This window comes from Sarcophilus harrisii, chromosome 2 (genome assembly GCF_902635505.1).
Source record: "Sarcophilus harrisii chromosome 2, mSarHar1.11, whole genome shotgun sequence".
NCBI lineage: Eukaryota > Metazoa > Chordata > Mammalia > Dasyuromorphia > Dasyuridae > Sarcophilus > Sarcophilus harrisii.
The window spans coordinates 514,823,253-514,846,327 of NC_045427.1; the positions used below are offsets into that span (position 1 = coordinate 514,823,253).

At 36.0% G+C, this 23,075-nt stretch overlaps 1 long non-coding RNA gene across 2 annotated transcripts in view; it reads left to right on the forward strand.

Moving 5' to 3' along the window:
* The first annotated feature begins 4,838 nt into the window (after positions 1 to 4,838).
* LOC116421833 overlaps positions 4,839 to 23,075 on the forward strand; it is a 47,159-nt gene continuing 28,922 nt past the window's right edge. The window contains exons 1-2 of one of the 2 annotated variants that reach the window (XR_004232389.1): positions 4,839 to 5,069; positions 6,345 to 6,499. This is a non-coding gene — a long non-coding RNA (uncharacterized LOC116421833). The remainder of the gene's footprint in view (positions 5,070 to 6,344; positions 6,500 to 23,075) is intronic. The other variant, XR_004232388.1, reaches the window with a different exon arrangement.

Below are 23,075 nucleotides of genomic sequence, written 5' to 3' on the forward strand. Positions count from 1 at the left end.
TTTGATGTCCCAATCAGTAGGAACTATGATGATACTTTTTTAGGGGAGTTGTCTATATGCACAGGCAGAGTAAGAGGCCACCTACATGATATGATTATTTTTAGAGTGCTGGGAAGATCTCTCAGCTTAAATATATTTCTTCTATTGCCTATTACTGTTGTCAGAAATTATGGCATTAAAAATTCATTTTTTATCTTAACTTTTCTAAGTTCCTCTTAAAATGCAAATTCTTTCCCAAGTCTTCTACACATTCCTCATTTCTTCTAAGTCTTTCATATATTAATGGGAATTACTTTGTGATGGGGTGAAAAAAGTCCTGGGTCTGGCATCAAAATGTGGGATTTGAATCTAGATTCAAATCTTGATTCTGCTATTTATTATCAATGTAATTGTGAGCAAATCAAGTCTTTTCTATCTCTCACATTTTATGATTCCATTGTCTTTTTCCTTCCAGTTTTCACAATTCTATAATTCAATTTTATGACATTATAGATAAGTGATACCATTCAGTACCTGAGGGGAGGGGAGCAGAGAAAAGAGAAGATCTGGATTACAGAGAAACAAAAAGGTGGAAGCCTGGAGTACAGACTATTCATATTTTTTTCATTGGTCCTATACTATTTCCATAAGAGTTTCATGAGATCATACATTTAGAACTAGAAATGATGTTAGAGATCATTTAGTACAACCTGGGTGTTGAGTCAGGGAGACATCTTCCTGAGTTCAAATCCAACCTCAGATACTTACTAGCTGCATGACCCTGGGCAAGTCACTTTATCCTATGTGTCTCAGTTTTCTCATCTGTAAAATGAGCTGGAGAAGGAAATGGCAAAGCATTTCAGTATTTTTGCCAAGGAAGACCCAAATGGGGATCAGGAAGAGGTGAACATCAACAGCATTCCAACCTTCTCTCTCTCCCTCCCTCCCTTCCTCCTTCTTTCTCTGTCTCTCTCTGTCTGTCTCTGTCTCTCTATGGCTCTCTGTGTCTCTCTTTGTGTCTCTGTCTCTGTCCCTCTCTAACAGATAAGGAAACTAAGGCACAAGAACATTAAGCAGGTTTACCCAAGATCATAAAAATAATAAGTAGTCAGAATCAGCATTTTATCCTAGGTATTCTGGCTCCAAATATAATGCTCCCTTCATTGTATCAAACATTGCTTAATTCAATAAACATTTATTGAGTACTTATTGTGTAAAAGAGACTGCTAGATAGGAGGGGAAATGCAAAGATGAAGAAGACACTGTATCTAGCCTCAGTAAATTTAGAATTTAGCTGTATACAAAGGCACATGGAAAGTTAAATAATATGATCAAATAGTCAATGTAAAAAAAGTCAATACATCAAGCATATGTACTCCTAGAGGACAGTCAATAAGTATTATTTTCTACTGTCCAAAGTCTACATGTATATACATGTAGAATATATGTATACTAGTATATTATATACATATTATGTATATGTTTATGTATGTACTATGTATATTCTATATATACTAGTATATAGTGTATATATAATACACACATGTGGAATGTATGTATGCTAGTATATTGTGTATATATATTATGTGTATGTATATGCATGGTATACTATGTGTATATGTATGTATATAAATTATATATACTAGTATATAATGTGTATATAGTACATACATGTAGAATATATATACTAGTGTATTATATATACTAGTATACATAGTACATACATAAACATATATTATATATATATGTTTATGTATGTACTATGTATACTAGTATATAGTGTGTATATAGTACATATATACACATGCTATATATATATACACACTATGGTATATTTTATATAACATAATATATTATTACTAGTGTATATATACGCTATTACTAGTATGTGTATTTAAGTAGTATATGTATATTTTTGTGTCTAACTCTTTATGATCCTGTGGATCATAGCAGGCAATATTGCTCATGGGGTATTCTTGGCAAATATACTGGAGTGGTTTGCTATTTCCTTTTCCAATGGATTATGGCAAATGATGATTCGCCCAGGTCACACAACTGCTAAGTGTCTGGATTTGAATTCAGGTCTTCCTAACTTTAGGTCTGGCACTCCAACCACTTCGCCAAAGAATAGTTTCTTCTCTTTCTCCTATAAACAAAACAAAACAAACAAACTCAGTTTTGTTGCTACAGCTAGATAGTGCAATGGATAGAATACTGGACCTGGAACCAGAATGTCTTGAGTTCAAAATCCCCTATAGATGCTTACTAACAGTGTGATCTTGGGCAAGATATCAGCTTTTAGTTGTCTCCATTTCCTCAACCTTAAAATGAGCATAATAATAGCATCTGCCTCTCAGAGTTATTATGAGGAATAAGTGAGATAATATTTATATAGTCCTTAGTATGGTGTCTAGCATATATTAGGCATTTAGTAAATGCTTATTTTCTCTCTTCCTTATGTTTGCACATCACAGTCATTTCTAAATATGCCTTAAATCAGTAATCCCTCCCTTATAACAAAGAAAAACATACAAAATTAATTAATAGAGACCTCATCTGACTGTATATGAAAAATTCTGCACCTGTAGTAATCTGTTTTCTGAAAAGGAAGAGGTTTCATTTCCTCTTTTCAGGACTGGTTATTATAATAGCCTAAGTTGTTTCTTTGGTGTGGTGTTCAGTTTTTCTTGTATTATTATAAATATTGCTTCCATTCACACCCATTTTCCCATGTTTTCCTGAATTCCTAATTTCTTTATGCCACAGTAATATACCATTAATTTTGTATACTATAATTTGTTCAAGCATTCCTCGGTTGTTGGGCTCCATTCCTCTTTTTTTCCCCTTCTTTTTCCTTCTATTTTTGAATTTAGAGCAACTGTGAAGATGGTATTGGGGTGTGTGAGTGGGGGAGAGTAATAGGTGTGGAGAATCAGCCCAATGGACATGTTTTATTTCTTGATTTATTAGACCAGCAAAGCCATCCTTCAGAATAATTCTATTAAGTTCATCTTCAGTGGATCCCCTTTCTAATAATAAATATGTGTTTATGGTGCTGCAAAGTCTATATATAATTCCCCTCATAGTGATCCTCATATACATTTGCGTTTATCCCTATTTCAAAATGAAGAAGCTGAGGCTCAGAGAGAACAAAACCCATTCATGGTCACACAGGCAGAAAGTATGGAAGTTAAGATTTTTTTTTTTTTTTTTGGAAGTCAAGATTTGAATACAGGGCTCCAGATCCCCAGTTTGGCATTACTTCCACTACACCATTGTGTTTCTGTGTTTTCCCATTCTAGGACTGTGCATTGTCCCATTCTCACTGGTCTTCTCTTTATTTCAAGAAATGCTTTTGGCTCTGGGGTTCCTCTCCCAGGGGCATTTGCCCTTGCTTCCTCATCTCTCCTTTGGGAAGAAAAGCATTTGGTTTTCCAGGATTATCAGGAACAAATCCTGGGATGTTCAGAGGTTGGGATTATCCCTTACACTCTAGAAACCACACCTATAATTTACTTGAGACTGATTCCAGAGAACTTCTTTGTCTTTGCTTCCCCACAATGGGGAAAGTCCTTCCTGGCTTACGTGGAGTCCCTGAAACAATAGAATTCCTAAACCTAAAAGCTCTTACAGATTCTGTCCAAATTGCTGATGATTTCTTTCTTTCTTTCTTTCTTTCTTTCTTTCTTTCTTTCTTTCTTTCTTTCTTTCTTTCTTTCTTTCTTTCTTTCTTTCTTTCTTTCTTTCTTCTTCTTCTTCTTCTTCTTCTTCTTCTTCTTCTTCTTCTTTTCTTCTTCTTCTCTTCTTCTTTTCTTCTTCTTTTCTTCTTCTTCTTCTTTTCTTTTTCTTCTTCTTCTTCTTTTCTTCTTCTTCTTCTCTTCTTCTTCTTCTTCTTCTTCTTCTTCTTCTTCTTCTTCTTCTTCTTCTTCTTCTTCTTCTTCTTCCTCTTCTTCCTCCTCCTCCTCCTTCTCCTCCTCCTCTTCCTCTTCCTCTTCCTCCTCCTCCTTCTTCTTCCTTTTTCTTCTTCTTCCTCCTTTTTCTCTTCTTCCTCTTTCTCCTTCTTCTTCTTTACCAAAGTGTCTTAAAAGCAGGTCCCATTTGCAATGACTTCCATATCTGTTCCATTCAATATAACTGACATCTTGCATTTGTCCTTTGCTATTCATATTGACAGGATAATAGGACCAGGAAGCAAGATAGGGAGACAGTTTTGGAATATGTGTTGGACAATGGCAGAGTGAGAATGATCTCAGTTTTCCCACGATAACATTATAGTAGCTAGCACTTATATAACACTTTAAAGTTTACAAATATCTCATTCTATTCTTACAACAACTCTTAAAAGGCAGGTGTTAGTATCGTCCCCATCTTATACAGGAGAAGTCTGAGACAGTAGCACAGCTTGTAAATGCTTTAGGCAGGACTGAAACTCAGCTCTTCCTAATCTTGGGTCCTCTAGCTGCTTGTCCCAGTTAAGGTGAGAATTAAATCAAATTCAGCCTGCAGAATTCTCAGTCAGAGTCCCTGATTTCCAGTCATAACTTGCTCTTAGAGTCTTCCTTCTCTCTGATCAGAGGTATCAATCACTGATGTTATTTAATTATTCAGTTATGTCTAACTTTATGACCCCATTTGGTGTTTTCTTGGTAAAGACACTGAAATGATTTATCTTTTCTTTTCCAATTCATTTAACAAGTGAGGAAACTGATGTAAACAGGGTAATGTGACTTGTCCAGGGCCACATAGCTAGGAGTATCTGAGGCCCGATTTGGTCTTCCAGTTAAGTGTGCGAGAATCCTGACATCAGACCCAGAGCTCTATCCACTGTGACACATCACATGATTAAGAACAATCTAAGGCATAACCCCTCCCAGGGGACGCTGTGAAGTGCTAGGATACTGTAATGAATACATTCAGGTGTTAGCCAGTGGGTAGGACAGGTATTTTGGGTTGAGGTGGAATTTCCGGGTACTTTGGAAGCTAATCCCCGTTCCATATTTTGATAATTGCCTGTCAACAGTTAAGAATGCCCTCCTTGAGCTTGATGTCACCACCCTCACCCTGAAAATCAACATTGTCAGCCAACAGAGGTAGGATGGAATGGGCTGGGGAGCTAGACTAATTTCTGCTTGGTTTGGCCCTTTCCAGAGATAACTGTTTCCCCATGTCTTTGAATGCTCTAAGTTGGTACTCCTACCCTCTTGTACCTATTACTTGATGGTAACCCTGTCACTCTGACCCCTGCCCCTTCACTTGGGGAAAATAAGGCTTTAGGCCTTATGAGGGACCATGTTAGGGCTGCACACATCACAGAAGAAAGCCTTTTCGAGGATTTAACCCAACTCCATATTTTTAACAGATGAGAAAAGCTGGAATTCATAGAAATGATTGCTCAAGGTCATGTTAGTGGTAACTATCCGACCCAGGATTAAAGCCCAAGGCTTCAGCTCCAAGTTCAGTACAAAATAACATGCTGCCTCCTTCTGTTTTTTATTAATAGTTAAAATTTATGTAGTACTTTAAAGTCTGCAAAAAACACTCGGCAAATATTATGTCATTTGATCATCATCATCATAATTCTGAGAGGTAGATGCTATTATTATCATCTCCATTTTACAGATAAGAAAACCAAGGCAGGCAGAAGTAAAGTGACTGGTCCATCATCACATAGCTAGTGACAAGATCTGAATGCAGGGCCTTCTGATTCTAGGCTCACTTTCCCCTCTGCACCAACCACTGACTTAATGGGGTTAAACAGCTGGTTAGGGAGGACATCAAGAATAGAAATCAAGTTCATCACTATTTTCATTACAACACTTACTCTGGCACCTTCTGGAGGGAAGTGGAGAGGAATGATTTTAATGGGGGGTGGGGATGGTTATGAATTATTTGTGAGGCAGCAGAATGAAAATGAAAATTATTCTGCTTCAGAGGTTTTAATGTACACACAGACTGAACAGTTTGACTCTTTTGCCCTCCCATTAAGCTTTCAGCCATTCCAGAATTCAGGAAAAGATTTTGGGCTCTGCCACTGAGGCCTATGTATGAGCCCTGTTCTCTTGCTATCCTGTCAGATGCTTTTCCTGCCTCTTTGAACTTAGTATGATGGGGATCAGCCCTGGGCTATTGTCCAGGAACTTTGGGACCCTGGACAAACACAACTATTTTTCCCACCTTAGCTTTTAGATATGGTTGAAATCTGATTAACATAAAAGTCAAAGGCAAACTTGGAGGAGTAAAGAAGGCACCAAAAGGCAAACTGCTTAGAACACTGATGAGATGAGAAATCCTATTTGTTTTGTTTTGTTGATGTTGTTTTGTTTGTTCTAACTGAATATCTATGAGCCTCAAATATTTCTCTGCAGCAGCTGGTAAAGATACTTCCTTTCTCCCTGGCCAGCTGCCTCTCAAACCTGGCTATCCACCTATCTGAAGCAGTATGAGAGGTCCGCCTGACCTATATAATAGCCTTGGGATAGGCTTACTCTGAGTCAGAAGAGGGAGAACAAAAGGTCAGGGGGTAAGTTTTGGTGATATTTATAACAAAGAAAGCCTCCCTTTTGTGATTACATTAATGGGGATATTTCAATTAATTTAATCTATTTAAAAAACAATTGATGAGATGAAGCCATAAAGTGGAAGAAAAAAGACTGAATTTGCTAACAGAAGTACTGGATTTGAATCTGTCCTTTGCTCCTTTCTCCTTCCTCTGTGACCCCAAATAAGATCTGGGCCTTAATTTCTTCATTTGTAAAAAGAAGGGCTTTAGCTAGATCATTCCTATCGTCTCTTGCAAACAGGAATGCTCTGGAGCCAGCTTTCAAGGCCCAAAATTATTAATCTTTTCATTAATATATTTTATAATATAAACATAATAGATGTTATTATATATAATTTATGTAACATATATTATACATCATATATAATGTAAATCTTACATGATAAAGTGTAATTTTTTTTGCAAGTTTAATAGTATTTTATTTTTTCCAATTACATGTAAAGACAATTTTAAACATCCATTAAAAAATTTAATCCAGGAACTAGAAAGTAAGTGAAAGATCAAATTTCCAAACCCTCCTCACTGAAAAGATGGAGAAATTTTCTTTCTTCCTCTCTCCCCTTCATCTCTACAATGGTAAGCAATTTGACATGTTTTATATATATGCAATACAAGATGTGTATCAGACAGCTATAAAACAAAGGTATTCTGTGAGGCTTGGAGGTGGGGGGAAAGGTTCCTAATTTAGAAGAATCAAGAACATTTTGTGGGAGGAGGCAGTGTTCCAATTTTAAGTGTCACAAGATCATGAATTTAGAATGGGATAGCACAATCCTCACATTTTAAAAATGAGAAAGCTGAGACCCAGAGAGGTTAAATGCCCCAAGCTCACACTATAGCAAAAGGCAGAACCAAGGTTTAAGCCCAGGTTCTCTGATTGCAAATCCATAAGGCACCATGTAGCAAAGTGAGATCAAGGTTCTGAATAATAGTTTTTCACTAAGGCTAGCTCACCTATAATAGTAGGTTATGTACAACAAATGTCTCTTGATTAGGAAGAATCCCTGGTTGGATTTTAAAACCACACAAAGGCTGGCTAATAGAAGGATGAGTTTTAGGCCCTGCCTTGGGCATGCTGACACCTAGAAGATATGAGGTAGGTCTCTATTCCTCAATGCCAGGAGTTCTTCACCTTTTTTGTGTCATGGATTCCTTTGGCAAGCTGGTGAAGTCATTCAGAATGATATATTTAAATAATTGAAGGAAATGCTAAATAGTCAGAGGTGAGGGAAAATAAGGATATATAATCCTTCCCCCCTGCCCCCATCCAAATGAGGGACGTCCTGGAATTGTTCATTTAGGAGTCTATGAATTAGTGGCCTGGGTATTCTAGAGAATTGGAGGCCTGGCTCTGCCCCCCACTATCCGTGTGACCTTGTATAAATTCCATTCTCAGTTTCCTCAGAAATAAAATGAATAATTTGGACTAGATGACCTCTAAGGTTTCCTATTCCCCCAACTCCACCCCCATGCTCATTCTGATGATTTCTTTGATAGAAAATAAATGTACCTGCAAGGTAACAGGCCTAGGGAGTAGAGATGCAATTTTCTTGCTTCTTGGCCTGAGGGAGAAATGAGGAGGAGAGGAAACCAGAACCATGTGTCACCCTGTTAACAATGTCAGAAAGAAGGAGACAGACCTTCACTGACTGAGGGTAATGAACTGGGAGAACAAGAGAAACTGTGGGAGGCAGGGGAAGAGTCATCAGCTATAAATAAGGCAGGGGACTCTTCCTGCAGAATGGATTTTCTTGCATTCCTTGAGCAAGCTCAGCAAACATCTGAACACTTCCATTGCCCCCAAATGTCATCATTTCAGATAGTTATCACACTCTTTACATAAACCGGGTCTCTTTTCACTCAAAACTGCTTTCACAATCATTATTTCATTACATCTTCATGACATTACATGTTTCAGGATTTACAAAAACAAAAGAGGCCAAAGACTTGTAGATTTGCCATACAGAAGTCTCTCTCCTGTATAGGGATAAGAGATGGTTCAGTGGTTAGGGTCTGGAGTCAGGAAGGTCTGAGTTCAAATCTGGCCTTAGACATTTACTAACTGTGTGTGACCTTGAGCAAGTTCTTTAATTCTGTTTACCTCAGTTTCCTCATCTGTAAAATGAGCTGGAGAAGGCAAGGGCAAACCTTTCCAATATCTTTGCCAAGAAAACACCAAAAAGGCTCACAAAGAATCAAATGACTGAATAAAAATAACAAACTAGAAGTAGTAGAGTGGATAGAGTACTTCATCTGGAGCCAGGAAGACCTGAATTCAAATCCAGCATTATATACTTGCTAACTATATGATCTAGGTAAATCACTTTACCTCTATTTGCCTCAATTTCCAACTGTAAAGTAGCAATAATAATAGCACCTACTTTGCAGAGTTTTTGTGAGGATCAAATTAGAGAATATTTGTAAAACATATAATACAGCATTTGGAATATGTAAATCCTCCCTTTATATAATGAATATAAACTTTAGGTACTAGATGTAATAAGCAGCAAATAATGTCACATGAAACACTATATTTTAATGGAGAGGAAATGATGTGTCACCAGTGTAGAAGCCATTTCCCAACCAAATATCTGTGTATAACCAGAACACTGATTTGTTAGGCTTAAGAACAAAATTAAGCCAAAATTAAGAAATAATAAAGTTGAAAAAATATGGTGTGAAGTTACAACAACTCACAACAAACCTATTTAAGCAATCTGTTGATGTTGAAAAATGGGAAATGGATAAAAGGATAGATGTCAACATAGAAAATTGTCAAATGGGTTTACAAAACACTTCAGAGAACAAGCATTTGAATTCCTTGGGAAAAAAGAGAGATATGACAGCCTTCAGACATACTCTTAGAATACAGGATCAAAGATTTGGAACTGGAAGGTATTTCAAAGGCCATAAAGTTTAATTCCTTATTATACAGAGGAGGGAACTGGATATCAAGGAGGTCAAGTAATTTATGCACAGATGACATAAGTGTTACTGTTTTTGTTTTTTGTTTTTGCCATCTTGTTGATTCCATCAGGATTTTAACCTAGTTCCTCTAAATTTAAACCCTACTGTTTATTCCACTGTCACATTGTTTCTTATATAAAATTTTATTTGTAAAATCTTGTAGAAGAGGAAGGTAGAAGAACATGAGCAGTATTGCCTCAGTGGGAAAGGAGAAAAGAAGATAACAATTGTTTATTAATCACCTACTGCATGCCAGGCACTATGCTAAGAATTTTACAAATCTTATTTCATTTAACCTTGACAATAACTTTGTGAGATAAACTTTATTATTATTATGCTCATTTTACATTTGAGGAAACTGAGGGAGACAGAAATTAAGTGATTTCTCCAGGCTAGTAAATGCCTAAGACTAAATTTGAACTTAGATCTTCCTAATTTCAAGTCTAGTACTATCCACTCTTCCATCTAGCTGCCCCCCCAAATGTTCTTCATAAGGAAGATAAATTCACCAAAGAAAACATAGATAGAAAAACCAGCTGAACAAATATCTAGAGAAAATGTTAGCAACAAAAGTTGGAAGGCTGTAAGGGTTCAATTGATATCCTTGATAAAGGCAGGAAAGGGACAGTTTCAGAGAAAACTAGGAAAAATTGTATGAGCTGATGTTAGGTAATATAAACAGAATCTTGAGAGCAATTTATATGAAACCAGCAACATTATACAAACAAAACAAACAAACAAACAACAACAACAACAACAACAACAACAACAAAACAAAGACCAAAAACTTGGAAAGACCTAAAAAGTCTTATCAATGTATTGACCAATCACAAATTAAAGGATGTACTTCTTAAGAGAGAAGTAATGGATTCAATGTAGAGAATAAAACATACATTTTTGGTAACAACAAATGCGTGGATTGGTTTTTCTAGAATATGCTTGTTACAAGAATTATGTTTTTCTTATATTTGGGGATGGGCATTTGTGTAGAAAGGAGCTAGAGATAGAATTATCAAAACAACAACAAAAAGAAAATATGGTCATTGAAGCATTAAAAAAATACACAGAAGCAGAGCCAAGAGAAAAGGCAGGGAATCACTGCAACTCTCTCAAATTCTCTTTCAAACAACTTTAAATGATGCCTTAAAAGGATTCTGGAGTGGCAGAATCCAAAAAAGCACAGAGTGAGGCAACTTTCCATTTCAGCCCAACATAACTTAGAAGGTTGGTAGGAAAGGAATGTCTCAATGGGGTAAGAGCGTAGCACAGTCAAGAATAGTCAATGCCCTGACAAGCTAACAGCAGACCTTGGGGGCAACTGAATCAGATATTATGGCTTCCAGGACTCTTAACCTATAGACTTTAAGGATCAGACAACTAGTCAGAAGGAATTTATAGAGATTATTTTGTTGGTACTGGATGTAGGAATCTGTTGCATTGCTTATATACCAATCCCAGTCAAAATCCTGACTTCAGTCCCAGGATGAGAAGTAATGCTATTATATCAGAGCTTGGGACTATAAGGGAGCAAAGATCCTGATCACAGTTCCAGTGTGGAAAAGTATGATTACTCACAGAGTAGAGCATAGCTGAAGAGAATAGTAAACACATCTTTCCTTAGATCTTATTGCCTTCGAAGAACTAAAAACTTATAGATCCTCAGAACTAGCTCTGAAAACAGCTGTAAAAAAACCCCAAAACCTTCTAAAGCTTGGGACAGTGTCCCCACACCGCAGGACTAGAGCCCAACTTTAACTTTAGTTAACAAAGTTAACTTTAACAAAGTTAAAAGTCAAAAATTAGATTGGAAAAATGAATAAGCAACAAAAAAGGAACCTGACCATAGATCAGGTGGTGACAGATAAAGTCAAAATAAAAACTTGTAAAGCAACAAAGTCAAAACTACTATGTCCAAAGCCAAAAAAAAAAAAAAAAAAAAAAAAAAAAAAAGCCAAATTGGTCTCAGGACCCAAAAGAATTCATGGAAGAGCTTGAACAATAATTTCAAAAATCAAATTAGAGAGATAGAAGAAAATCTGGGAAAAGTAATGAGAGTGACATAAAAAAATCACACACACAAAAAGAGACAACAGCTTGATAAAGAATCCTGAATCATGAAAAAATACTGAAGAAAATAATCCCTTGAAAAACAAAGTCAACCAAATGGTAAAAAAGGCACAAAAATCCACTGAAGAGAACTTAGAAATCAGAATTGATCACATGGAAAATGATGTGCAAAAATTTGATGAAGGAACTCCTTAAAAAATAGAATTGTTGGGATAGCTAGATGGCTCAGTGGATAGAGCACCAGCCCTGAAGTCATGAGTTCAAATATAGCTTCAGATATGGAACACTTCCTAGCTATATGACCCTGGGCACTTAACCCCAATTGCCTCAGCAAAAAAAAAAAAAAAAAAAAAAAAAAAAAAAAAAAAAAATTGTCCAATTGGAAAAGGAGATACAAAAGCTCATTGAAGAAAATAATTCCTTAAAATTAGAATTGAGCAAATGGAAGTTAACAAAACAAAATCGATAGAATGTAAAAAATGAAAGAATACATGAAATATCTCATTGGAAAAAAAACTCACCTGAAAATTCTGGTGAGATAATTTAAGAATTATTGGACTATCTGAAAGCTATGAGCATTAAAAGAGCCTACACATCATCTTTCAAGAAATCACCAAGGAAAACCGTCTTGTTGTTCTGGAATCAGAGAATAAAATAAAAATGGAAAGAACCAATTACCACCTGAAAGAGATCACCAAATGAAAACTCCTAGGAATATTATAGTCAAATTCCAGAGTTCCCAAGTCAAGGACAAAATATTGCAAGCAACTAGAAGAAAACAATTCAAGTGTTGTAGAGCCACTGTCAGGATAATACAAGATTTGGTAGCTTCTACAATCAAGGAGCAGAGGACTCAGAATAAGATATTTTAGAGAGGAAAGGATCTAGGATTACAAACAAGAATTTCTTACCCAGCACAACTGAGTCTAATTTTTTAGGGGGAAGGGGGAGAAATGGATATTTAATGAAATAGAAACTTTCAAGCATTCTGATAAAAAGACCAGAGCTGAATAGAAAGTATGATTTTCAAATATGAGATTCAAGAGAAGCATGAAAAGGTAAACAGGATAGAGAAATCACAAGGGATTCAATAAAATTAAACTTTTCATTTCTATATGGGAAGATGATAATTGTAACTCCTATCATTATTATTATAGTAGTTAGAGTATACATAGACAGAGGACATGATTATTAAACATGATGAGATGATATCTAAAAAAATGAAATTAAGTAAAATTATGATAAAAAGGAATGTATTGGAAGAGAGAGAAAGGATGAGGTAGAATGGGGTAAATTATTTTACATAAAAGCTTTTACAATGGAAGGGAGGATAGAGTAGGGGCAAGTGCTTGAATTTTGCTCTTATCAGAATGGGCTTAAAGAGGAAATAACATATATTTAGTTGGATATAGAAATCTATTTTACTCTGTAGGAAGTAGGAGGGGAAGGAGACAAAACAAAGTGGTGGGGCTTTTTGATAGAAGGGAGGGTGGATTGGGGAAGATGGAGAGAAAGAGTAGCATAAAGGGAGGAATAAGATATGAAAAAAATTATAGGACATTTTTTTCTGATAAAAACTGCATTTCTCAAATATAAAGAGAACTGAGTGGAATTTTAAAAAATAAGAACCATATGTAAAATTGATAAGTGATCACGGGTTATGAGCAGGTAATTTTCAGATGAAGTAATCAAAGCTATATATAGTCGTATGAAAGTGTTGTAAATCACTACTGATTAGACATATGTAAATTAAAACAACTCTGAGGTACCACTTCATATTCATCAAATTGGCTAATATAATAGAAAATATTGGAGAGGGTATGGGAAAATTCAGACACTAATGCACTGTTGGTGGAGTTGTGAACTGATTGAACTATTCTGGAGAGAAATTTGGAAGTATACCCAAAGGGTATAAAACCATATGTACCCTTTGACTAAGCAATACCAATACTAGATTTGTATTCCCCCCCCCAAAAAAAAAACACCAAAAAGGATAGGAAAATGACCTATATGTACAAAAATATGTATAGAAACTCTTTTAGTTGTAGCAAAACCAAAACAAAACAAAACCAAAACTCTGCAAATTGAGATGTCCATCAATTGGGGATATATCATAAATTGTGGTAGATGATTGTCAATATTATATTATATAAATGATAATCAAGATGCTTTCAGAAAAACTTGGAAAAACTTAATTGAGCTAATGCAAAGTGAAATGAGCAGAACTATGAGAACATTGTGTACAGTAACAGCTATATTATACAATGATCGACTGTGATTGACTTAGCTATTCTCACTAATACAATGATCAAAACAGTTCTGAAGGACTTATGATGAAAAATGCTGTCCATTTCTAGAGGAAGAACTGAAACTGGAATACTAATGAACATATACTTTTAAAAATTTAGTTTCTTTTTCTTTTCTTTTCTATTTTTTTGGTCTGTTTTCTTTCACAACATGACTGGTATGGAAATATTTTGCATGATTACGAATGTATAATCTATATCAAATTGCTTCAATTTGGGGGGGAGAGGAGGAAGAAAGAATTTGGAGCTCAAAATTTAAAAAAAAGAATGTTAAAATTGTTTTTACATATTATTGAGTAAAGTAAAATATTAAAAATGCACAGAATGGAACTAAAAGAAGTTCAGAAGGAAACCAGACAAGTGGGGTAGCTTTGAAAGTATAATATATATCTTGTATTTTAAAACCAAAAGGCAAGTTGTATGTAAGCAAGACTCATGTTTTTACACATAAGCTTCTTTTTCTGTTCTATTCTATACAGAAAAATGTTCTTTTTTTCTTTCTGGGTCTTTGTTAAATTTGGAATTTTTTTTTTTTTTGAAGAAGGAAACAGACAGGCTTTTACAAATGATATTCCACAGTATACCAGATTCTTATAGTTACACAATAACTAAAAAGTGTAGGGAATATAAGATCCCTCTGTGCTTATTGTTTGTTAACTATAAAAAGTATTTAACGTAGCAGAACAAAACACCACCCAAAAGGCTCTTCTCCAACAAGATGTCTCTAGTCAAAATCATTGGATTTTTTGAAAGATGTAACAACAAAGATAACTTTGTTTCACAACCCTCTGATCATTTATATCAATCAAGGCATGAAAAGAGAGTTATATGCTTGCTAAATGTGTTTGTCACTACCAGGAAAGATACCTATTACAGAGCCCAGGAAAAAGTGGTGTTCCCTATACATGTGATGAGGTCTTCCAGGTGCTCTTGTGCTTTTTAAAAAATGATCCTGTGCTGATGGCATTAAGTAAACTACATAACATTGCAAAATCTCCTCAAAGAGATCAATACTTACTTTAAAAAAAGTTTGGCTTAACTATCCAAGCAGGAAAAATCAAATGGCTGAAGAAATCTATTTGTCTAGATTCTGATATGCACTTGGATGGGTTGCCCCTAGAACTGGGGCACAGAGAGAGAGAGAGACAAATAGACAGACACATAGAGACTGGTAGACACAGAAACAGAGACAGAGAAAGAGAGAGACACAGAGAGAAGGCAGGGAGAAAGAAGGGAAGAAGGGAGGGAAAGAAGGAGAGAGGGAGGAAAGGAAAAAAAGGAATGAAGAGAGAGATGGATGGGGTGAGTACAAAGAGAGAGATACAGAGATAAAGGGACACAACACAGACATACAGAGAGAGACACCCACATAAAGATTGGGAGACAGATAGAGATAGAGAGGGAAAGACAGAGACAGAAAGAGCAAAAAATAAAATAGACCAAAAAAATGAAGGATGGAAGATATTTTAAAAAAAATAATTTTATTAATATTTTTATTCTTATATTACCCATATTTCTCAATGTATTCCTTTCCCTTTCTCCTCCCAGTCCTTACTACAAAAAATTTAAAAAGAAAACAAAAGCAGTTTGGCAACCATTTGCCAAAATACCCCAAAAGTCTGATGCTATATGTAGTGTTTCATATGTATAGTCTATCACCTCTGCAAAGAAATAGGGGGAGATGCCTTCTCATGTCTTGGAGGTCAAACTCAGTCATATAATTTTTCAGCATTCAGTTCATCAATATGGATGTATATTACTTCTGTTGTTTTTATATTGCCTATATTTTCCCTGCATCTTCCCTCTAATTACTTCAAGAGAGTTGTCCCATATAAAAAAGATTTTTTTAAAGAAAAAGAAAAAAAAAAGAAAATAATTGAGTAAAATTAATATCCTTAAAAAAAAAATCTGACATTATATTCAGTGTTTTGTATCCATGTTTGATCTCCCTTCTACCATTCTGCAAAGGAACAAAAGTGAGATGTTTTCTCAAATCCCTTCAGTTTGGGTTGTTTCATTATTATTCTTTCTATTTACATTGTTGTAGTCATTGTTCATGTTATTTTTCTGCTTGTGTTTACTTTACTTTACAGCTAGATGACACAGAGGATAGAGCACTAGCCTGGGAATCAGGAAGATTCATCTTTTTCAGTTCAAATCTGGGGCCCCAGACATTTACTTGCTATGTGACTTTGGGCAAGTCACTTCATCCTGTTTGCTTCAGTTTCCTTATCTGTAAAATGAATTGTAGAAAAAGGTGGCAAACCACCCAGTATCTGTGCCAAGAAAACCCCAAATAGAGTCACAAAGAGTCACACATGACTGAAGAACAACATGTCATTATATTCATGTACCACAATTTGCTTAGCCATTCTCCAAATGATTCAAATATACTTGATTTCCAGTTCTTTGTTATCACAAAAATTGCAATTATAAATATTTTATTAAACCTATCTGTCATTTTTGGCCCCCTTGGATGATATGCTTACTAGGGAGATCTCTTGACTCAAGGGTATTTTAGTTCCTTTCTTTGTACAATTTCAGATTTCTTTCCAGAATAGTTTGACTGATTCATAGCTCCACCAATAGTGCATCTTTGTGTTTCTACAACTAGCAGACTTTTTTTTTTTTTTTGCTAATCCTAAAAATGACTGTGATGTAATGACAAAAAGGCACCAATAAAATGTATTTTTTAAATAGATGGACAAAAGGACCAAATTCCATCCTAGGCCTTCCCTGTCCTTGAGACTGATCTATCCATTCAACTTGCATAAGACAAGGGGGAAAAAGAAAAAGATTGCTTCTGTAGCTAAACTATTTTAAAATGGTTCTCCTGATCAAATAACTCCCCTAAAATACCACAAAGCATTAAAACCCCTACTTCAATATCCTTGATCCTTTAAGGTTCTTTCTAATTCAATAAACAGGATTTCAAATCCTGCCTCTTCCTTTCCCCCACCCCCAAACTAGAGAGGACTTGCTTTGCCTTCCCTTTTCAGGCCCCTCTTCCAGGCTCTTTATTGAGCTGTGCAGGCTTATGGCTCTTTAATCTTGCCGAACACATGTTGAGAAGAATAAAAGCAATTTTGTTTAGGAAACCGAAGGCTGAGCTCAGCTGGAAATGAGCTTTTTGGGTAATCTCACCTCTTTGCTCTGACCAAACAGGCCACATGGGTTTTGCCAAGTCACCCTTGAAAGAACAGAAAAGATTTATGTGGTCAACACAAGGAGAAGACCCTCCATTTCAGTTTTCCACTCCAAATCCCTAGGATTCTCTCCCTTTTTTTTTCCTCTGGCCCCTAAAATCATCTCCTATCCTAAGGGTTGCTGGGGGGATCAAAGCTAATCTGAATGTAATTCCTCTCCCAGTTTCCCGTGCCCTTAGCAATGCATAAATACAGATTAAAGGGTTATATAAATGTAATTTTCTAATTAATCAGCTCAAAACTGACTACTGTCTGGACAGGGAGATACAAGGGGATAGGGCTGCCTTTACGTGTTTTCCCTCCCAAGTCAAGTCTTAAAAAGCAAGTCATAAGCTCACTATTTCCTTACCCTGAACTCAGTCGAGTCAGGGAAACTGAGATGCTCTGAAGCCTCCTTAAGTGCAGAGAATATCTGATCTGATCTTCCTTCTGGCATGGAAGGAATACTGGAACAGTATTTTTTCTGATGTACCATTTGGGGATGGTTTAGGTAGTGCAGCTTGTGGACAGTGACAGAGAATGTGGTAAGAAATCAGTTATTTTGGGAGCCTAGGAGTACTCCTGTACTTTGGCCAATGCCATCATGATTAGGTGAGTTCCTATTGAGTGTGCTCAGGGTTTTTGGTTTAACTAATGAAAGGAAATATGATAGGATCATAGATGTGAAACTGGAAGAGGCTTCAGAGACTATTCATTCCATTCTGCCCATTTTACAGACAGGGAGATTAAAGGATTTTCCTAAGGTTGGTAAGTATCAGAGGTAGGATTTCACCCTCAGGTTCCTGATTCTAGAGCCAGTGTTTTTTCTACCATACCTCAACTCTCCTCCCTAACTTTTTAAACTGTTTGAACAGTTTAGGTCAAGTAGTAATAATAATGATAGTTGAGTACTTCAAAGTTTGCAAAGAATTTTAATACATATCTCAGTGGAACTTGTCAAAAACAAAAAACTAAAACCTTGTGAGGTGTGAGATATTATTATCCTTATTTTACAGATCATAAAGTCATAGACTTAGGATTGGAAAGTGGAAAGAATCTCTAAGAGATTTATTTAATCCAAATCCCTCATTTTATAAATGAGGAAATGAAGGCTTCAGTTTATATAGACATCATAAATACATATTTACATGCACACACACAAATATGAGTGGACAAATATACCAATTGGATTAAATATGGTATTATTTTTATTTATTTGATATTTTATTTTTCACAATTATATCTAAAAACAATTTTAATTTTTTTTTTGGAAATTTCGAGTTCCAAATTCTCTCCTTCCTTCCTCTCCCCACTTATTCAGAAAGCAGCAATTTCACATAGGTTATACATGTCATGCAAAACATATTTCCATTAAATATCGTATTTACAAAGGACACATTATATACCAGGCATTCTTCTAAGTGTTGGGAATACAAATAAAAACAGAAAAAAAGACATTCCCTTTCCTCAAGGAGCTAATGAAGAGAGACATCACATAAACAGAGGCTGCATAGACAGATAAAACAACAAAGACAACAACTCAGAAAAGTGGAATGCTTTGGAACAAAATGGAAATGTCCATAGAATCAGGAACAGAACCAGGTCAGAAGTGGATATGGCTGGCATGTATGGCAGGGTAGGGTAGGGGGGACTTCTTTCAATGGAGGTTCCAGGGATAAATTCACCAATCAGAGACACTAAGCAAGTCAAAAGACCAGGGTTTAAATCCTGGCTTTGTTTGGTATTAGTCATATTAGGGATATGACAAGTCACTTTTCTTCTCAGTTTTGATCTTTTCATCTGTAAAATGGGGATGATAATACTTACAATTCATCTCTTACAGATTTGTGGGAAGGCTGAAGCATGTAACTCTAAAGTATCATATATTAGTAACCATTATTAATAATAACACATGGAAGGTCAGAACAAAACCAAAGTAAATACATGCTCATTAAAAAAAGATCCATCTGAATGAGCAAAAAGTTTCAATTTGGTTTTGGCATTTATATGGCCAATTATTCTGATAGTTTTCCAAATATTGAACCAGCCCTGCATTCCCGATATAAATCCCAGCTGGTCAGAATGTATGATCCCAATAAAAAGTTTCAGTTAAATATACTTTCAAAGTCAATCAAATTAAATGATATTTGTAAAATGTTTAGCACAAAGAGTTTAGCACATAGCAGGTAGCTAATAAATGCTTATTCCTTCAAAGTAATAACATTTTTGTACTTGAGTATAGACTAAGTATAAGCTAATATTATATGGCCAAGTAAAAGTTCTTAAGGGGGATGCTTTAATGAATAAATATCAACAATTTGTTTTGTGTCTATGTAATTCAGTCTTTGGATAAAAATTTAATTTTTTTCCCTTAAACATATCTTGAATCTAACTTAAAACTTTCTCACAATAGGCAATTCAACAGCCATTTTTTAAAATAAAAAAAATTTATTTAAAGCTAAATACAAGATAAGAAAAAACAAAATAGAAAAAGAAAGACAAAAAAGGAAAATTAAAAAAACAAACCACAACATTGTCATGTGCAGAGGAAGGATTCAGAATATGTAACAAAAATTTCCATTTCAAGAAATCATATGTGATAATAGAATATATTCATGACTATCCATCTTTGCTTTCTTGTATGTTATTCTTTTGTTCAATGCTGTGCATTTGTTACTTTATACTTTTTTCCCCTTTTATCTCCCCACCTTCCCCAAGCATGCTATAGCATGTAGTTAAGCAGATGTGTATATGTATGTGAGTGTGCACATAGATACACCTACACACATATACATACACATATCAATAACCAGTCTAGACCATACTAAGGAAAAGGCAAAGATAATGCCCATGTCATATAGATGGTAACTGCTAGGATCAGAATTCAAATCTATTTCTTCAAATAGAATAGTTTCTATTTTTCAATTTAAATATAATTCCCCCCTCCCCAATTAGCAAGCATTTATTTTCTCTTCTTCATTAAAAACACCTTCTAATAAATTTGCATAGTCAATCAAAACAAATGCACACATTTTCTTCTCACTTTTTGGTATCCAAAAATATGTCTCATTTTGCAACTTATATCCATCACCTCTATCAGAAGATTGATAGCCCTCTTCATTACTAGTTCTCTGGAATTGTAGTTGGCTTACTATATTGATCAGAGCTCTCATCTTTCAAAGTGGTTTGTCTTTGCAAAGTCATTGTAGAAATTGTTCTCTTGATTCTGTTCATTTCATTGTGCATCAGTTCATACAAGTTTTCTTGGGTTTCTCGAAACCAATCTTGCATCATTTCTTATAGTTCAATAGCATTCCATCACAAATCTATATCTACATCTGTATCTATAGCTGTTCAGCCATTCACCAATTGATGAGTCTTCCCTCAGTCTCCCATTATTTGTCTCCCTCAAAAAAACCTGCTAAATTTTTTTATTCATATGGATACTTTTCTTCTTTTGATCTTTTTGATAATACCAAATTAACTCTCTTAATGAGGTCCTTGCATCATAGAGGAAATCTATGAACTAGGAGTCAGAGTTTGGAGGTGAAGGGGCTGCAGTGTTGGCTAATGAAGAATATAAAGAGACATGTTAAAACAAAGCTATGACTGCAATTCAGGACAGAATGAGAGGGCAAGTGCAACACCAATCATTGCAGGAGGAGAGAGCATTTCTGAGAGTGTGGTATGGGGGTAAATCCGAGGTTTTTTTGAGATTTATATAACCTTGCTCAAGCCATGTGGCCTGTTTCCTCATCTATAAAAATGAAGAAAATTTCTTTTATTTTTAAAGACTAGATGGAACTAGATGGTCCGTGATGACTTTGTAAGGACAGTAGATTTTATGAAGGGAAATTTGGATACGCAGAAACCTCAGAAATCCTAATTTTACCCCTTACTTTTACAGATGAAAAAAAGTGAGAATTGGAAAGATTAAGTGATTTACCTAGTAACACAACTACTAGTAACTGAGCCTGGATTTGGATTTGTGACTCCTGACTCAAAACCCAAGCTCTTTCTACTGTACCAGTCCAGTTTTTTGAATTGCTGACAAATTCTCCATAAAGATGATGAGGGTGAAGTACAAGGAGGCAAAGATATAAATAGAGAGACAGTGGTGGAAGCCTATTGGTCAGGTAGGAGGGATGGCAAGCTTTTTTGTTTTGACAAATAATAGTATAAGCCAAATGGAAGGCTTATTATTCCTGAAGGCCTTGGGAGTTTTAGCCTAGAGCTTTGTAGAAGACCTTCATGGGGAAGGAGATTCTTAGCTGTCAGAGGCCCAAGGGGAAGACCACATGACTTTGAGCGAGGTCTCTTGTTTAAGATGTCCCAGCATGTGATGAGGACTTTGGCCCAAATCTCCCTGGTGAGCTGAGGGGAAACCATGGCTGCTGTCACTTTAAAGATAAAATGAAGCGTTCATTAGCTGGCCTATTTTTTCAGGTGTGTTCTAATTGTACTAATTAACTCTAAGGTAGATTTTAGCACTTCAGCCTCCATTTCTGCCTTCAAATGCCAAAACAAATCTTGCCATAATTACCAGCAATCCTTTTCATTACCGGCTGCCTAATTATCCTATTAATAGCACATCCTAAGAGACTGTATTTGCTTGGCAGGCAAATATTTGTTTTCAAATGAGCAAACACAAAGACAAACTGCTCTGTTTGCAGAAGGATTCTGAAATGCAAAATGGTTTATATTCATGGAAAAAAAATAATCCAAGTCAAACCAAATGCTTAATCCATCTGAAGCATTTGAATCTCACTCCCTCTCCAGTCCCTCCCCAGGGGAGGAGGAAGAAGAACTAGAGGGTTCTTTAATACACTCCTGTCATATTGTACTGGAAAACAGCCTTGATTGGATCAGCACATGGTCCAGGGGCAAAGGGCAAACTATATAGCCAAGCAAAATGCCAGTTGGAGGAGAGCTTCAAGATGAGTCCAACTACCTCATTTGACCAAGGAGGGAAACTGAGGCCCATAAAGATGAGGCAACTTAACTTCTACAGGCCTCAGTTTCCCCTTTTATTGAATGAGGGTTTGGGATTTGATGATTTCAAAGCTCTTTTCCAGTTCTAAATAGATGATCCTAAGACTTGGCAATGTGACAAACTCTTTAGTGGCCATGCTGGGTTTGGGATCCAGGGCTCCTGCCTCTCAAGGTAATGCTCCTTCCACCATACCAAAATATCTCTCAAGAAAAGTCTTGCAGCACTTTGTAAGACTGGCCAGCCCTGTTAAGCACAGAGAAAAGAGGGCAGGTTATTTTCCTTCTGTGACTCCTGATTTCCTCATTTGTATTTTAAAAAAAAGAGGGGACTAGACTAGATGAATTTTGAGTTTCCTTTTGTGAGATTCAGATAAATGGGTTTTGGGTGAAGGAGGGAGAGGATGAGGGAAGGGCTTGACCTATGATTTCACTGGTATAGGAAACTCCCAATGAAGAAATTCCTGGTGTCAAAGCAGACTCTGACTTATGGTTATTGAGAGTTTCCTGGGACAGGAAGAGATTAAGTGCCTTGCCTGGGGTCCTTTATCTAGTATATATCTGAAACAGGACATGAACCAGTTCTTTCTGATCCTAAGGCCAGCTCTCTATCTTCTAAAAACAAAGCCTCCTATTTGCATAAAGCCTTATAATTCACAAGGAAAGCACTTCCACGGACATTTGGACCTTAAAACAACACCATAAACTGAACTAGATCAGCCGCATTAAACAGATAAGGAAACTGAGTCTCAGAGAGCAGTTTGTCCAGGATACTGTAGCACTGGGACCTGAGCCTAGAAGTCTTGTTTCAGGGCCTTTGTTCATTAACCTAGGTAAGGACTTTACATCCCATTCTTCCCAAGGTGAGGATGAGGGTGGAACAGGCAGTGGATGTAAAAGCTAATGGCAGAATCTCAGGTATTTGGTGGAAGGGTGTTGGGTGGGAAAGGACCTCTCCTAAAGTTTCTAAATTCAGATCATGTAATCCGGTTCCATATCCCCCTGTGTTCTCTCTGCTCATAC